Source organism: Atta cephalotes (assembly GCF_000143395.1).
Source record: "Atta cephalotes unplaced genomic scaffold scaffold00001, whole genome shotgun sequence".
NCBI classification, from domain to species: Eukaryota; Metazoa; Arthropoda; class Insecta; order Hymenoptera; family Formicidae; genus Atta; species Atta cephalotes.
The window spans coordinates 11,636,214-11,644,970 of record NW_012130065.1 but is presented as its reverse complement, the minus strand read 5'-3'; the positions used below and the strand labels follow the sequence as shown (position 1 = coordinate 11,644,970).

Sequence of the window (8,757 nt, the reverse complement as noted above, 5' to 3'; positions counted from 1 at the left end):
TATTACAGTGTTAAAATATTTTATGGAAAATATGAATTAGATAAGTTTTACTTAATTTAAAAACCAGAAATGTCTCTTAAATTTTATATAAAAAATTTTTTATTTCTAAATTTTTTTTTACCATTTTCCTAGTTTTCTAAAATTCCCAGGTAATCTATCAAATAAGTTACTATCAAATTAAATTATTTTCATTCTTAATCATATCTTCGCGATCTTCAAAGAATATAATCTGAGTAAAATATACGAAATGTTTATAATAAAGTGTATATTAAATTTTATTTTAAATGTGTATATTAAAATTTTATATGTAGAAGGCAATAAAAAAAATTATTAATTAATTATAAGGAAAAAATAATTTAAACTCATGAGTGAAAGAAAGCAAAGTGACAGAAAATGAAATAGAATAACATATAAAAAAAGATAAAACAAAATTATGTGTAAACTTCGTTTCGTGCAAAAGGTAAGCCTCATGCTTTGAGCAAAAATAGCATGATCGGTCGTCGGATCAAAGATATTGCAAGAGGGATCATGTTTTCCTCCGATTCGACGAATGTTCCTTCGAAATTCCGTGTGCTCGTAAGAGTCGTAAAAGCCTCCATTTCTGAAGAGCTCTCCTCGTCGCCATTTCGTTCGCGGAAGCTGCAGAAATGATGGTCGCGATGGGCAAAAAGGAGGAGGGATGCAATACTTCGATGGGGATATGCTTTCGATATTTGCAGACTGCCGGTATACGTCACGATGGCACACTGCACCAACAGATTCACGGCAAATCTCCGGAAAACGACCGACAGCTGTGACGAATATCTCGGTTTTTCGCACCGCTGTCCGGAAACTTTTTTCTCCCGTAAGCTCGTACTGCCGTCGCATACGCGCCTGCGAATCGATATCGACAGGAAGTGAATTCGCTGTAAACAAAGGTCGTGATATTTATTTCGTTGACAGCTCTTGAAAATAGTTAATCTTGAACTCTGTGTATGTAATAAACTTTATTATATATCAAAATACATATACATATATATTACGAATCGTGACACTTGAAATTTTTTAAAAATTTCAGTTTTGTTGAAAAACGAAATATTCCTTGATAATTAATTGTGCATCTCATTGAAATTTTCATTACATTATTCTTGTACAAAAATTTGCTTTGTTGTTAAAAATATTTATAATATTTTTAAATTATAAGTTTGTAGAGAAAATATGGATTAATATTTGCATGAAATATTAATGATTTTAAAATGAAATTAAAATGAAATTTGACATTATACAAAAAGAATTCTTATAATATATTCTTATAATATGTTCCTTTTTATTTCTATGCAGAACTACGCAGAAAATATAGAAAACTTAAGAGAAACGAAAAATATATTTTATTAATCTAAAAAAAAATTTCATAAAGTAATTGAATCAAGATTAAGAATTAATTAACGTCAAATGCGACATAGAATATGGCGATTATCGCTTATCATAAAAATATAGCCGGTATTAGTACTTACGTAGATATATATAATACATAAACATAAAAATTATTAATTCACGCAGCTTTTTACTGACAGCGTTCTTTATTGAATATCTCAAATACGAAGATTCACAAATTTAATGTATGCTTCATTAACTGTAAGAGCGGCAGATGATATAGATTAACGAATGTTTAAGTCTATCTACAATGTCTAATATTAAAAGAACTGAGAATATTATGCATAAAACATAGGTATATATATTTCTATTTATTCAATTTAAATTAGGAATAAATTAAGATGAATAAATACTCATTTAAATATTGTTGAACAATTTTATATAGAACGAAAAATAATTTAATTTATTTAGTGCAAAGAATGGTTTTTGCAATCAGTATTTTAAATATGAATTCATATTTTTAATATTCAGCGTGTCATATTAAATGTCAAAACTTTGGGAGCACATAGTTGATCGAAAACTGAGAAAAAAGTTCTTTTGAAATTTGCTTTATTTTGAAAAAAAACGCAAAAAACAAAAATAAAAAAAAACTGAAATTAAAAGAACAATTAAAAATAAAATTTAAAAAAATTTTATTGGATTTTTTTTATCGAAACTGTATATTTTACTCGAAAGTAGTCCAAATCATCAAAAGAAGTTTATTTTTTCCATTTATTTATTATTTACATTTATTTACATGTTGTATTTCCTTAATGAAGATATTGTCCAAAATGTTGGCCTCTTGCAAGTAAGCATTGCATCTAGCATTGACAGCTTAATTGTATTGTAGCCAAATACTGTTCCGGTGACATTTGGTGCATTGCAGCCATGATTCTGTCTCTCAGCTGTTCTCTTGAGTTAATTGACAATGAATAAAACTTTATTTCAGCCTCTCGTTACATGAAGAAGTTCAGTGATGTCAAATGATAACAATTTGGCTAAAAAATTTTTTTTAATTTTTTACTTTTTGTGATTTTCTCAAATCGCAAAATAAAGCAAAAACGAGCAAGTCTCCAAAGAATTTTTTTACTTTACCGATTCTTCATATGTTCTCGAAGTTTTGATATTTAATTTAGGAATACTACTATACATATATTTAGAAACACTATTGTACATAAGTAAATTTTTCCGTTTTAATCAGTCACGTGAAAGATTGTATTTTCGTACATGAACAAATACTACGAAACGAAATTCGAATGTATTATTTATGAACATAATTCTTAACTTAAAACAAAATTCTTAATTCATAAAAATCATGTTTCATCAATTCTCTGCAATTCTGTATCGCTTTGGCACTCCCCACAGGGATCGATAGCTTGATAACAAACGATATCTCGCAAAAAATAGAAGGAATATCCTGTCCGGAAAGGACGAAGAACGACGGGATATCCGATCCTTTCGTTCTTAACGCACTCCATCATTTATCCGAAAGTTTTTTTCCGCACGAAGGATCATATAGGGTGAAGGAAAATTGTGTGATTCCTCTTGTTTCATAAAACTGTAAAAGTTTTACAGTTTGAAATGTTATTCGATAGATACTTGGTTCTGGATTTATTTGGAAATCATTATATATTTTTCCTCATTTTATAGAAAAAACGATATATAATATTAGATTAGAACAAAAATTTGTAGGACTATGAACTTCAAAATTCACGTAATATTGTAATATCGTTAAAAATGAATAAAATTTGAACTTAAAAAGAAGGTTTTAAAACTTAAAATCTTTTCAAAAAGTCATTATTTTTTTGAGTTGCTATGAGTTTGATAATTTTTATATATAGAAAATTATGAGGATAAAATGAGAAACTTTCTTCCCACTTCGTCTGTAACTTTTTATGACAGACTCAAGTCTCATGTGCTTAAAAAAACTTGCAAAAATTTTTCGACTTTTTAACGAAAAATGTTAATGTTTTCCTTATAAAATCTTTTTTAAAAATATTTCTAAAATTTTTTTATTACTAAATTATTACGGATTAAATAAAAGTAGCATTTCGACTTTGATTGCTTATAATTTAAAAATCGTTATACTATAATTAACAAAATAAATTTTTAAAATTGAAAGGAATATATCAAAATTGATCCAAAATGGTCAATTAAATAGATTTTCAAATGTTTTATCGAGTCAAAAAAAAACATGCTGGTGAAAGAATTTTATGTAGAGTTAGGAAAGTATTAGGTGTAGTAAAAAGAAATCCATTATTTTTCCATTCAATTTCATGCAAAAATAATGGATTTGTTTTTACTACACCTAATATAAGGCGACTTGGAATAGAACCGCCGACTTTTTCTATCGATTTTTTAATCTTATGAACAGTACGTTTTCTTAAAAAAATTCCGAAAAATTTCCGAAAAAAATATATAAAATTTTAATAAATATTTTTTGAATAGTTCTAAGTAAATATTTACAAAATGTAAATATATATATATATATATATATTTATTTTATACAAAAGTCAATAATTTAATTTAACTGTCTTTTTTATTAAGTAAATATTTATTCACTATAAATAAATATTTTTAATATATTAATAATTAATAATTAATAAGTATATATTAATATTTTACTATATATTTAAAGAATATGTATTGCGATTTAATAAATTTTGTTCAGTGTCATTCGAATAGTTTGCGAGCTCTCTTTAGTCATTTTTACTTTTAATTTTTTTCCAAATTTTTAGAAATAGATTCCATTTCTGCCATTGTTTTATCCTGGTCTCTACATAAAATTCTTTTAGTATGATTCAATTAAAAGTAATTTGAAAAGTTTCATAAAAATCTGTGTTAGATCCATCCATTTTAGATCAATTTTAGTACATTTCTTTGCTCTATTAAATATTATAATTGCCAAATTTTTTTGAAAAACATCTAAACATGATATAAATAAAGTAGCACGAACTCTTGTTGAAACTTTTATTGTACGAATCAATATGAGCATTTAGTTATAGAATTATAATCGTGTTTTGCTGCTCGCATTGAATTCCATTTAGGAAAAAAAAGAAATTAATTCTAAAAAAATATGTCATGAGAATGTACATCTTAAAATATTTTCTCATATTTCCATTGTGTCAAAACAAATATACAGCTTATTTTCATGCATTAATCGCATCCAGATTTGCATTCACCGCAATTGTATTTCAATCCCTGGTTACAATAGCATGTACAATAATATGTAATCGTTCCAGGCAATTACCGAATTGTCCCAAATTTGTAATCGATTCGCAGCCAAATATGCATGGTCGCCGATTGCAAATATTCCCAAGAGAAGCAATCGAACAATCGTAACGATTCCGATTGATTGGTCGACGCGAGGCGTTAAGTCATAGGCGGTTTGAATAGTCGAAAGCTGCCAAGTTATGGATCTATTTACAAACTTTCAATCGGCATTTACATTCAAATGTAAATCTGACGAAGTAGGCGGAAGTTCGAATTCTCTTTTGACAGCTCTTCGTCGCTTTAACCAATTCCGATTTTTGTGTGATTCCGATTTTTGTGTGATTTAATCGCAGGTTTCGTTCAATCATCGTAATGACAAAGTGAACGTCACTCTGTCTCATCTCAAACTCTCCTCCCTCTCGCTTTGCACACATTTATCGTACGTAAACTTTCGCGCAAAACCGAAGGAAATCGAATTTCGCCGTCGCACTCATTTATCTAGTGTTCACGCCGCGTTCTTTTGTTCACGTTATCGATGCCGTGCCCCGTGCCAGGCTGACGGATAAGAAACGATAAGGCAGCCGCAATGGTCTATAGAACGTCACCTTGAGAGAGAGAACAATTTTACTCGCAGCCATCGATGGAATATAGAAGATAAGCATGACGGGAGATCTCGATAGTCTTCATAAATGCATGAGAGATTCTTGATTGTATTTTAGAATTTTCTGACGCTACTTTTATTCCGTCGTTTATTCGTGCGACTTGTGTTATTAACATTCAAATATATTTTTGATGCAAAATGAAAATTTCCTGCATTTTTATATACTTTGATTTCATCCTTCGAATATTACAGCATATTTAATTTTGTTGTGTAAGCTAAGAGCAAAAAAGCACTGATTTAAAGATATTAAAGCCAGTCTTTGGCGCAAGGTCTAGTCGCCGTTCAATATTCTTGTTAGGAGATTGCAATTATGAAATATCGGGGATATTTAATTAAACGTATGGAAGTGGGAGCGGCTATATTGAAATTTTTAGCATAAACATTAAATATTACTCGTGTTCGTACGTATCAGTATTTATCTTGGTATCTATAATATTCATCTTGTTTCTAATATTTTTTCACGAATGTTTAAACAAAATTGTAGTTTTTTAGATTCATACGAAATATAACGGAGAATGATGAACAGTCAATGTTCTATCTTTTTAATTTTTCAGCAGATCGGAAGTATTTTTCTTAGAATTAACTTTACCCGAGATAAATATTTTAGATCCGATTCATTTGGTCGTTGCCGAGGAAGATAAGTTGTTCGCAAACGCGGATGAATCTTCAAGTATTTTAAGCCGAAAATTACTTGGGATAAACAAGCGAGTTAAAATTACGTCAAGGTCTGATCGTTGCGATTTTATTAACGTCCGAAAAGGAAGGCTGTGGCTGTGATTTACAGACGGCAATGTTGCAAAGCGTCAGTTCCGCGGCTCATCTAAATATAGAAGACTAATGGAATTGAGATAAATTCAACAAGCCAGCAAACATTGTGCCATTCACGTGATCCACGTTGATTGCTAGTTTCACGGTCGTTCATAGATAACGACATAAAAGGGAGAAGTTCTCCCCAATCTATAATGGGCTTTCTACAATAAGCATTACCTAAGCTTCAAGTCTTAAATAAGACCGTAAGAAATTAACTAATCACAGTCGAATATGAGAAAAATAATCGACTGTAATTGATTAATTTTTTAAGACTTAAAACTTAAAGCTTAACCCGTAAAATTAACATGGCAATTTTCTAAAAAACGCGAAAATACAATGGCGAACAAATATTTTCTACATATTTTTTGAATGATACAACGTAGTTTTAATAATTTTTTTTAAACTTCTTTGTTTAAGTGACAATTGTGATAATTTTTTATGAAAAATAAAGTTAGTTTGTTTTTTTGTAATTGATTGAATAGTGTTTTCTTAAATCATTCATGATAATAACTTGAAAATCGTGTATTTTGAGTTGTGTCATTTTCGAAATAGGTATGGGAATAATCATGGATACGGGAATATCCTGTAGCCTGTAAAAGTTTCATTTCATAGAAAACCATTAATTTTTAATCTTAAATAACTTCGTGACTTTAAGTTGTCAAATATAAACAGTAAACAAAGTCAAAGTTAGTTTGAACGAATACGCTTCTGCATTTCGATGCAGAACTTTACGAAACATCCTGTTTACGGCATTCATTCCTTTCTAATATAGTATACGCATGACATCACGAAACGTTATGTAAACGGAAACTCTTGCAGATTAGCTTCATAAATTCATAGCGAGAAGTTTATCAAAGTGAACGGGAAAGAGTTGTCGTTCGCAACCCTTATATTACAAGAATTCCGCGGACTGTAGGTTTCTTGTATTTATCAATTTCACGAGAAGCTCGGGGGATTTTTTTACGGGCAGATAGTGATGGAGCGAGCTTCCATCAATCCTCCGACTTGTGTGTTCTGAAAATGTGGCACTTATGAAAGAGAAAGTAGAAATGACCTGCCATTTGAGCGGAGATCTGTATAAAATGTTCGCGCTAAAGATTGCACATCGATACGGTGCGGAAATAAATTGCGGCGATGTCGAATCGCCCTTCGTTCCATTTTCATTTCGAGAGATCAACGCACCTCGCGACAGAGAGGTGCGAGATACAAATTCCAAGTGATCCCACTGTGGCGCGACCTACATGTCAGAGAGGTAAAGGTCCTTCCGGGTACACGTAGTGATTAATTGTTCGATTAACTGCACAAAGGAGGAGATGAAATTGGCAATATGTGTATTCATTTCTTTCTTTTTTTTATGTGCAAAATAGCTTTCAAACTTGTTCTCGCGAATGTTTCGAGTTGCGCGAACAAAATAGTAACTGATAGGTGAGAGAACTCGTATGTCGTTTTTTGTTTTGCAGGAACAGTATGTGAAATAAGTGAATCATCACCATCGAAAACTTCTTTTGTTCAGAAAACACAATGAAAAAGCAATACGAATAATATTGATACAATAATCAATTAACTACACCAAGTATTTAAAAATGTATCCGGATAGTACACTATTAAATATTAGAAAAGAATTGATGATTACTCAATCCTTGAGTTAAATAATTTTGTTATTTTTAATCTCTATGTGTCTAAAATGTAAATCAATTCATTTCTGTGATTTGTTTCAAAGTACATGGCGTTCTTATTAACATATGCATTTTGTAATGCACTGAATCAAATTTAATGCATTTTCTCGAGTTAAATTGTTTAACTCCATTATTTTAGTGAAATTAATGAGCAGTGATGCCGCGACCTATAATTGATTGAATATAATCCAAATAGACTATAATTGAACATTATGAATTTTTAACAGTGTAGTCTCTTTACTTAACAGTGGCTGAAATTATAAATTTGTACTTTCTATATAAAAATGAATGTTTTATATATAAATAATTTAAGCTCTAAAGAAAGTATAAATTAAAGAATATGAAAAATAATTATAAAAATCAACAGTAGATATGTATACATAAAATTATAAAAATCAGTAGATATGTATACAGTAGATATGTATACTTAAAATTATTCTCTTAACATATTACATTATTGTCACACTAGAATAAATTTAAGTATACATGTATTTAGTATTGATTCTTATAATTATTTTTCATATTCTTTAATTCTTTTGATGAATGTTATTACATGAAACAATTAGATCAATAAGATCAATATTTGTATTTAATAATACAATTTTATATTTTATATTTTAGTTAAAATGAACCTTTTTTTATTTTATTTTAATTATTTTTTTAAAAACATGTCTACTTATTGAAATAATTTTAATCCAGATTCTAAATCATTGCCAAACCTTTTAAAAGTACAATGTAGAATCTGTAATTTTCATGATTTCTTCATTTTATTAAAAAATACATGTAATATATTTTTACAAGTACAATGTAGAATCTGTAATTTTCATGATTTCTTCATTTTATTAAAAAATACATGTAATATATTTTAAATTATTTGTAATACTTATTAGAAGTATCAAAAAAATACAAAAAGGTATACATTTACAATTCAAAATTCTTTCTTTTATCTAATAAATAACAATCTGAATTAGATATTTGTTTTATAATAAGGAAGTAAAAATAGTA

The 8,757-nt window shown here is 28.8% G+C and overlaps 1 protein-coding gene across 1 annotated transcript in view; it reads left to right on the top strand.

The window, feature by feature from the left end:
• Positions 1–8,757, top strand: part of LOC105627050 (transient receptor potential-gamma protein) — a 97,727-nt gene that overhangs the window by 24,033 nt on the left and 64,937 nt on the right. The window lies entirely within an intron of this gene.